The sequence below is a fragment of the Cetorhinus maximus genome, chromosome 4 (genome assembly GCF_964194155.1).
Source record: "Cetorhinus maximus chromosome 4, sCetMax3.hap1.1, whole genome shotgun sequence".
NCBI classification, from domain to species: Eukaryota; Metazoa; Chordata; class Chondrichthyes; order Lamniformes; family Cetorhinidae; genus Cetorhinus; species Cetorhinus maximus.
Genome location: NC_135882.1, coordinates 17,110,242 through 17,120,016, shown reverse-complemented (window position 1 = coordinate 17,120,016; position 9,775 = coordinate 17,110,242).

Genomic DNA, 9,775 nt, shown 5'->3' with positions numbered 1-9,775 from the left:
ACATCACCCGGAATACAGCAGTTCACTTGGTACCCCTGTTTTGAACTCAATCTCCACCCCTCCACCATTGGCACCTACACTGTGCACATTTGGCAGGTTGCAATGCAGCAACTCGCCAAGCTTAATTCAATGGCAGCAGCTAGCCTTGAAATATTTACCATGGATAAGGGTAGATGTGGGAACATCATGGGAACACCATCACCTCCAAGTTCCCCTTCAAGTTACACCTCATCCTAATTTAGACAGTTATCACTGTTCCTTCGCTCTAACTGGGTCAAAATCCTGCAACTCCCTGCCTAACACTTTCATGGGACTGGTGACATTGTGACTGGTTCAATGAAAATGACCAAGAAACACTGGACCTAATTGACCATAAGTGTAAAGCTTCATTAACTAGAAACTTCGCCATGGCTCAAGAGAAAAGCAGCAGTCCTACACGGTGGCTGAAGGCAGTGGTACAGCATAAAACCTGCGATATAAAAGAACTAATGATGGGCAGGAAGAGAGTGGGAGACCCAACAACTAGTAGATGCCAAGGACATGCATCATTTCTTCAGTGCGTTCATGAGGATCTGTGGCCCAAGCATCCAAGAGCCCATACTGCTGAGAGCCAAACATGGAAGGGAGCTCATCAAGGTCAACAATGCAGTCGGTGTTCACTGGAGAGAAAATTTTGAAGAACTCCTCAGCCGAGACTTTGTTTTCGACTTGAAAATCCCCAGCTCCGCTCCTCAATACCCTGTCTGGCTTGGTTTTGGCTCTATCCTGGTCCAGTGTGAAGTTGAAAAAGCCATTTGACGGTTGAAAAACAACAAGGCTTCTGGAGCAGATGGAACATAGGAACATACCAGCAGCAGTAGGCCATTCAGCCCATCAAGCCTGCTCCACCATTCAATAACATCATGGCTGATCATCCACTTCAATGCCTTTTTCCCACGCTATCCTCATATCTCTTTATGTCATTGGTATTTGGAAATCTGTCAATCTCTGCTGTAAACATACTCAATGACTGAGTTTCCACAGCCCTTTGGGGTAGAGAATTCCAAAGATTCACCACACTCTGAGTAAAAAAAAAAAATTCCTCATCTCAGTCCTAAGTGGCTCCCTCCTTATTTTGAAATTTTGCCCCCTGGTTCTAGACTCCCCAACCAGGGGAGACACTTTACCTGCATCTACCCTGTCTATCCCTTTAAGCATTTTGTAGGTTTCAATGAGATCACCTCTCATTCTTTGAAACTCTAGCGAATACAGGCCCAGTTTCCCTAATCTTTTCATAAGACAGACCCCCATACTGGGAACAAGTCTGGTGAACCTTCGGTGTACTCCCTCTATGGCAATAATATCCTTTCTGAGGTAAGGGGACCAAAACTGCACACAGTACGCCAGGTGTGGTCTATCCAAGCTTCTATACAATTGAAGCAGGACTTCACTACTCCTGTACTCAAATCCTCTTGCGATAAAGGGTAAAATACCATTAACCTTCCTAATTACCTGCTGCACCTGCATGTTAGCTTTCAGTGACTTATGGACAAGGATACCCAGGTCCCCTTGTACATCTGCACTTTTTAATCTCTTACCAGATAGGAAATACTCTGCACATCTGTTCCTTCCACCAAAGTGGATAACCTCACATTTTTCTGCATTATATTACATCTGCCATGTTCTTGCCCACTCACTTAGTCTGACCAAATCTTCCTGTAGCCTCTTTACATCTTCCTCATAACACACATTCCAGCCTTGCTTTGTATCATCCGCAAACTTGGAAATATTACATTTGGTCCTTACATCCAAATCATTGATATATATTGTGAAAAGCTGGGGCCCAAGTACTGATCCTTGCGGTACCCCACTAGTCACAGCCTGCCAACATGAGAATGACTTGTTTATTCCTACTGCCTGTTTTCTGCCTATTAGCCAATTCTTAATCCATGCTGGTATATTGCCTCCTATCCCACGTGCTTTTATTTTGCTAATCAACCTCCCATGGGGGACTTTATCAAAAGCCTTCTGAAAATCCAAATATATTAAGTCCATCAACTCTCCTTTATCAATTTTGTTAGCAACATCCTCAAAAAACTCAAACAAGCTTGTCAAACATGATTTCCCATTCGCAAATCCATGCTGACTGTGCCCAATCAGATCATGATTATTCAAGTATCCATTTATCACACCCTTTATAATAGGTTCCAGCATTTTCCCTACTACTGATGTAAGGCTAACAGGTCTGTAGTTCCCTGTTTCCTCTCTCCCTCCCTTCTTAAATAGTGGGGTGACATTTACTACATTCCAATCAACAGGAACCATTCTAGAATCTATAGAATTTTGGAAAATGATCACCATCCGCTATCATTCACTATCTCCATAGCAACCTCTTTCAACACTCTGGGATGCAGAATATCAGGTCCTGGGGGTTTATCAACTTTCAGTCCCATTATTTTCTCCAATACAACCTTCTTACTTATATTAATTTCCTTCAAACCCTCATTCTCCCTCGTCCCTTGGACCTCTAAATCTGGGAAATTGCCTGTATCTTCCTCTATGGCAATAATATTGTTCCTAAGGTAAGGGCATCAAAGCCGCACACAGGTGTAGTCTAACCAAGGTCTATACAAGGTCTATACAATTGAAGAAAGACTTCGCTACTCCTGTATTCAAATCCTCTTTCGATAAAGGCCAACATTCCATTAGCCTTCCTAATTGCTCCCTGTACCTGCATATTGGCATTCAGTGACTTATTGGTGCGGACACCCAGGTGCCTTTATACTTCTACACTTTCTAATCTCTTACCATTTAAGAAATACTCTACACATGTGTAGAATATTAATTTCTCCAATACAACCTTCTTACCAATACTGATTACTAATTTCCTTCAATTCCTTATTTTTCCTAGTCCCTTGGATCTCTAATTCTGGGAGATTTCTCGTATCTTCCTCAGTGAAGACAGGCACAAAGTAATCAATTAGCATCTCTGTCATTTCCCTATTCCCCATTATAAATTCTCCTGACTCTGCCTGTAATAGGCCCACATTTGTCTTAGCTAAACGTTTCCTTTTTATGTACCTATAGAAACTTTTACAGTCTATTTTTATGTTTTTTGTTAGTTTACATTTATATTTTATTCTCTCTTTCTTTATCAGTGTGAGAATGGATGTTTTTTTTAATTATTTTGGGGAATATTGCGTTAATCTATAAAGAGGGCTGGGTGGCTGTGTGTGTGTGTGATTTAATTAAGCTGGGCAAGAGTTTGATAGGAGTCAGGGGGTTTGTCTGGGGGTTTGTAAACATGAAAAGGATAAAGGTGTTGAGGTACAAATAAATAGGTTAGTTCTAACATTTGTATTTTTAGATATGTTAAGAGTTTGTTTGAATATCAAAGCAGAGTCAGAGGTGACAAGGAAATGTTTGCATCTTGCAGGAGTTCATAGGTAAACAAGTAGTGAGGGTGTAATATTTTATTGACCCAAAAGTAAAGGCAAGATGGAAACATGAAAGACCCTATATTTGGAAGGGTTTGAGTTTCAAAGGGGTGTGAGAACAATAGGACTGAGGTGAAAGGGTAAAAGGTATAATGTGAGTTACTGTGGATTTCTGTTGAGCTGGATAGCTGTTGAGCTGGAGACAGAGCTGAAGATTGCTAGAGATAGCTGGCGCTGTTTGAGCTGTTGAGATAGCTGGAGCGCTGGGCTGGAGGAGGATGCAGTTTGAATCACCCATCTAGTCAAGCCAGAAAAGTCTTGAGCTTCAGCAAGCAGTTTTATTTTGAAGTGAATTCCATTGCAGGGTGGAAGAGAGTAAAGGTCATGTGGTACACCTTTACTGAAGCTACAGCAGTTTGCCTTATGTCATATTACTGGATTTCATAGTTAACATCTATAAGGAAGATGTTTACTTATGGATTTGGCCAAGTAGAGAGAGTTTTGGGAGACAAAAACAAAAATTGCTGGAAAGATTTCCAGCATCCTCAGTATTTTGCTTTTATCTGGGAGTTTTGGGGGAATGTTTTGTAAGACTAACCTTAATTGTGAAACTGCAATCTTGTGTGCTTAAGTTTTCTTTTATTTTTCGTTAATAAAACTTTTACTTTTAGTTTTTAAAATCCTACAAGTGTCACTGGGCCTCTTACTGCTGAGATTTGTATGTTGCCTTCTCAGTTTCTGAATACAATAAAAAGGTTGTGGCTCATAAGCCAAGTTTCCCTCTGGGATTTGGTTTGCGCAGCAATTAACACCGGCTGTGGTCATAACAATCAGTTTCTTAGTGCTCCTTTGCTGTATTCTTAATGCTCCCGATCCTCAGATTTACTACTATTTCTATCAACTTTATAGGCCTTTGCTAGCTACGGTTGGCTGACTTTTCTTTTTGGGTTTTTGTGCCTTGAAGGACTGTATAGTTTCTGTAAGCTATGTAATAATTCTTTATAGGCTATCCATTGCCTATGTACCGTTATGCCTTTAAGTGTATTTTCCCTAGCCACCTCAGCCAAATTGCCCCTCATACATTCATGATTTCCTTTGTACAAATTTAACACCCTGACTTCAGATTTAACTCCCTTACTTTCAAAAAGAATGCAAAATTCGATCATATTATGGTAACTCACCTCTAAAGTTTATTTTACAACAAAGTTAATTAGCCCTTTCTTGTTACATAATACTAGACCTAAAACAGCCTGTTCTCTATTTAGTTCCTCGACATACTGCTCTAGAAAACCATCCCAAACACACTCTAGAAACTCATCCTCCACAGCATTAGTGCTTTTTAGATTTGCCCAATCTATATGCAGATTGAAGTCACCCATGAATACTGCATTACCCATGCTACATGCTTCTCTAATTTCCCGATTAATACTGCATCCCACACTGCCACCACTGTTTGGTGGCTTATAAACAACCCCACCAATTTTTTTTATTCATTCAGGGGATGTGGGCTTTGCTGGCTGAGCCAGCATTTATTGTCCATCCCTAGTTGTCCTTGAGAAGGTGGTGGTGAGCTGCCTTCTTGAACCGCTGCAGTCCATGTGGTATAGGTACTCCCACAGTGTTGTTAGGAAAAGAGTTCCAAGGTTTTAACCCAGTGACAGTGAAGAAATGGTGATATATTTCCAAGTCAGGATGGTGAGTGACTAGGAGGGGAACTTCCAGGTGGTAGTGCTCCCATCTATCTGCTGCCCTTATCCTTCTAGATGGTAGTGGTGGTGGGTTTGGAAGGTGCTGTCTAAGGAGCCTTGGTGAATTCTTGCAGTGCATCTTGTAGGTAGGACACGCTGCTGCTAGCATGTGTCGGTGGCGGAGGGAGCGAATGCAGTGCCTTTTGAGTCCTTGGCTTGTGACCGGCAAAATGGGAGAAGGCTCATCCATGAGGGCACCGAACACATCAAGAGACTTTGTTGGGAATGTGCAGAGGCGAAGTTGGAGGGAGCGCACAGACCTCCAAATACTTCATCTATCAAACACATTGGTTATCAGCTATCACGGAACCCATTGCACTAGAGTTGAAGCATGTCACCCTCGATCCCAAGGGACTGCCCAAGAAAAATGAACACCTTCATGGGAGCACCATAACTGCAAGTACTACAGAAGCCAAGAGAAGACCTGCCTACTCAGGAAAACTATGGTCTGAATTTTACATTTGGCAGGTGCGCGTGATCGGTGGGCCCGGGAGCAGTTGGGAAATGGGCCCCCAACCCCGATTGGCCCCGCAAGCGCAATTTCATGCTGGCTGGCCAATTAAAGGGATGGCCAGTGTGAAACGTTCACTGAAAGGCTCAGTGCTGCTGAGGTGAGAGCAGGAAGAGGCCGGGCGATGACGTCTCCACGGGTGTGGGTGAGCACTGCGAGAAAACTCACTAAAGGCAGACAGCTGCCTCGGGGAGCTGCAGACCTGAAAATGATAAAATAAAGGTTCAAAAAGCTGCAAAAAAGTGTCCACACATCATAATCAATCACCTGAAAATATAGCTGATAAAAGTGCTGTCCACAGATATTTATTTTATTCCATAACAGAACTTTCATCCCGCCCTTGGATGGGGTTTGATGAAAAATCTGAATGTCGCCTGGCCGATTCGCCCGTCCGCCAATTGTAAGGTTGGATGGGTCAGAAAAAATCGGCGATAATTGAGCTGTTAATGGGCTTAATTGTCCTCTTAATTGTCGGCGAGTGCGCTTCCGACTTTTGCATGTGCACGCCGAACGAAATATTACGTGAGTGCACAATGGTGTCAGAACGCTCACCCGATGTCTTCCCACGCGATTTTAGCCTGATAGGGTTGGGCGCGTACCTGCCCGCGGGATGAAAAATTCAGCCCCATGGATGTCTTGCTGATGTCACCCACAACCAGGCATTCAAAAAAGAATCTTACCATCTGCATAGCCTGATTTGCTTGCGTGTGGTAGTTTAGGGTTTAAGGGTGAGAGCAATGCGGTTTGATGCGGACATGTGGGTTAGGAGCAGGAGTAGACCACTCAGCCTCTCGAGCCTGCTCCCCCATTCAATAAGATCATGGCTGATCTGACTGTAGCCTGCCACCTACATCTGATAACCTTTCACCCCCTTGTTTATCAAGAATCTATCTACCTCTGCCTTGAAAACATTCAAAGACTCTGCTTCCACTGCCTTTTGAGGGAATTCCAAAGACTTGCTATCCTCTGAGAAAAAGTTTTTTCTCATCCCTGTCATAAATGGGTGACCTCTTGATTTTGAACAATGACCTCTAGTTCTAGATTCTCCCACAAGAGGAAACATCCTCTCCACATCCACCCTGTCAAGACCCCTCAGGATCTTCTATGTTTCAATCAAGTCGCCTCTTACTCTTCTAAACTCCAGCGGATACAAGCCTAGCCTGCCCAATCTTTCCTCATAAGACAACTCATCCATTCCTGGTATTAGTTTAGTAAACCTTCTCTGAACTGTTTCTAATGCGATTACATCCTTCCTCTAATAGGGAGACCAGTACTGTACACAGTACTCCAGATGTAGTCTCACCAGTATCCTGTACAACTGAAGCATAACCTCTCTACTTTTATATTCAATTCCCCTCGCAATAAATGATAATATTCTATTAGCTTTCCTAATTACCTGCCGTACCTACGTATTGGCCTTTTGTGATTCATGCACTAGAACATCCAGACCCCTCTGAATCTCACAACTCTGCGATCTCTCACCATTTTGATAATATGCTTCTAACATCTTTTTTTATTGACCGAATATTTTCCCATTTTAAGTTCTGAGTTCACAGTGCTGTTCACTTGAACATCTCCATGGAATGGATGGGGAGAGTTGGGAGTTTGTGGGGGAGTTGTTTGGGATGGGGCCAGTGTGGGGGGATGGGGAGGAAAGGCAGGTGGTGGTGGTGTCTGTAGAAGAAAGAAAAATGGAACAAGAAAGACAATACCAACAGCCAGGGCAAAGAGGGCACAGGTGAGAGTCCACAACTTTAAATAAATATAGGTTGACTCCTCAAATAAAGTCACTTCACCTCCACCTGTTCTCCCCTTTACAACGTGCCTTACTTTCCTTCATAAAGCAGAAAATCAACATTCCCCCTGTCATCATTCGACCCCAAGGGTTGAGAGCATGCACAGAAATGAATTCAGGGCCCAACGTGTGTTTACTTTAAACCACTGCAATCAGTAAGAAGTGCCACCAAATATATTCTCCTTCTTATAATTCTTAACATTGTGATTATTATTTAGGTAACTTGGTTACTCTAGCTCCTAGTCCATCATTCTTATATAGTGTCCCCTGAGTGGCATGAGATTGAGTGGTTGAGTGCTGGATGGTGGGGGTGGTTTCCTGGAGTGCTTAGTGACCTGAGATGGCTCATCTCAGGGTAGATCTGTTGCTGAGGGACCAGTTTCCAGCAGACTGGTTTATACAGGAATAAAAAATGCTGGGGACCATCTCCCAAGTCCCCTCCTCTGAAGATATTGGAAGTAGGTTTACTATCAGTGACATCTGTGGCCCACATTGTATGTAGTGGTGGGTGGGTATTAGGATCCCCTTGCAAGCACCCCCACTACAGGAGACCTGGATGTCAGACATATTAAAAAGCTATTTGTTCACTATTCTCCTTCCCCATTCAGAATCCCTTGGCTCCATCACTATGCCTTCAGCTTGAATGGTGGAATAGGCTAAGTTGCCGACTCGGAGGGAGAGGGCAGCCTCTGAGATTCTTGAGTGGAGGCTCAGGGGTGACTAGCTGCTGCTGTTCCCCTCTTTGAGAGCCTGAGACCCCTGGCCTGAACCCTTTGGAGGAAGGAGCACTGGGAGGGACGTCGAGGTGCACCATTTCCCTCTCGCGTTGCCACAATCGGCATAGTGTGCTAGGTCGCCCATGGATCCCATGATGGAGTGCAGGTCTGCGTGCATCTCCGTGTTCTGCTGGACTAGGGTCTCCATGGCATCCGCGGTCCTTCCCATGGAGACCTCCACGTGCACACATGTGGACACCATGTCATCAGAGAGCAAGCAGACGCACCCCTCCGACTCATGTGCCACTCTGTTGAGGGCTTCCAACAGCTCTGCATGATGTTCTCCCGCCTTCTGTTGTCTCCCCACAATGAGTTGGAAGGCTGAATCCAGAGTCTCATCATCTGACTCAAACCTCACAGATGCCTCTTCCCCAGCAGTCCTCTGAATGCCGGGAAGCTCGGCTGAACCTGCCTCCTCCTATTGCATTGTGTCCGTGCACTAGATTGTGAACCCGAGCCTACTGTAGATCTAGGTCCCACTGAGGTGTGTGTCTCTGTGCTGGTGGAGGGTGTGGGTAATCGCTGTGAGGGGTCTTCCAGGCTGCTTACTTCCAGCTATTCAATGGAGGAGGTGACCTCTTGGCTGAAGGTGAGGACCTAGATGGAGTTGAGGGATTGGCTGGCTCAGAGTGTCAATTGCTTGGCAGAGCTCCCTGTGAACCAAAGTAGAGATAATTAGTGCATGGCAGGAGAGTCAAAAGCAGGAGAGAGGGCACTCACATCTGCTTTGAGAGAGGGATGATGTGGCGCAAGATCCTCACGTGAGCTTTCGCTGCTGACTTCACCGTTGCCACAGGCAGGGTCCACTCCCTCACCAGTCAGCACCATGGCATGCTCCTCAAAGTGAGTGAGGGACCTAGGCCGGGATTTTCTGTGCCCATTGGCATTAGGAGTGTTTGGTGGCGTGCGCAGACAATATGACGCGATCGGTTTCACAATAGCGTGAAACCAGTTCTCAATTGCCCGCTCAGCCCGCCGATGGCAGTCTGTGTTTCCCACCATTGGACACCGGTTATTTGACACAGCAGTTGGTAAAGGCTGAGTTGTTAAAACCCCAGAGGGAAGCTTGAACAAATGTCATAACCTATATTTTCAATTGGCATGTTTGAGATGCAGCTCTGAATTCAGGAATAAAACCACCAAGCCTCAAGAGGTTTTTTACATAAAACTAAATTAAGCATTTATTAATTTAAAAACAAATTAAACACATACACATGTCTACAAATTACTACCATAATAACTTTTAAACAAATCCCCAAGTTAATCACTTCCAGGTAAATCTTCACCAAGGCATCAATAACCCATAGACTTTAAACAGACACCAGGCAAAGCACATTTGACCTTCCAAATTCAAAATGAGGTTCCTTGCAATTTGGTTCCATTTTAGACACAATTGTAGGCTTACAGGCTGGTTAGATCTTACACAAACTCCTTTCTGTTTATACCTAGCTTCCCCTTTTGAATGTAGATTTTCCATTGTATTACCAGGTTTTTAACATCATATCTTCTAACAAGAATATTTTCATCCC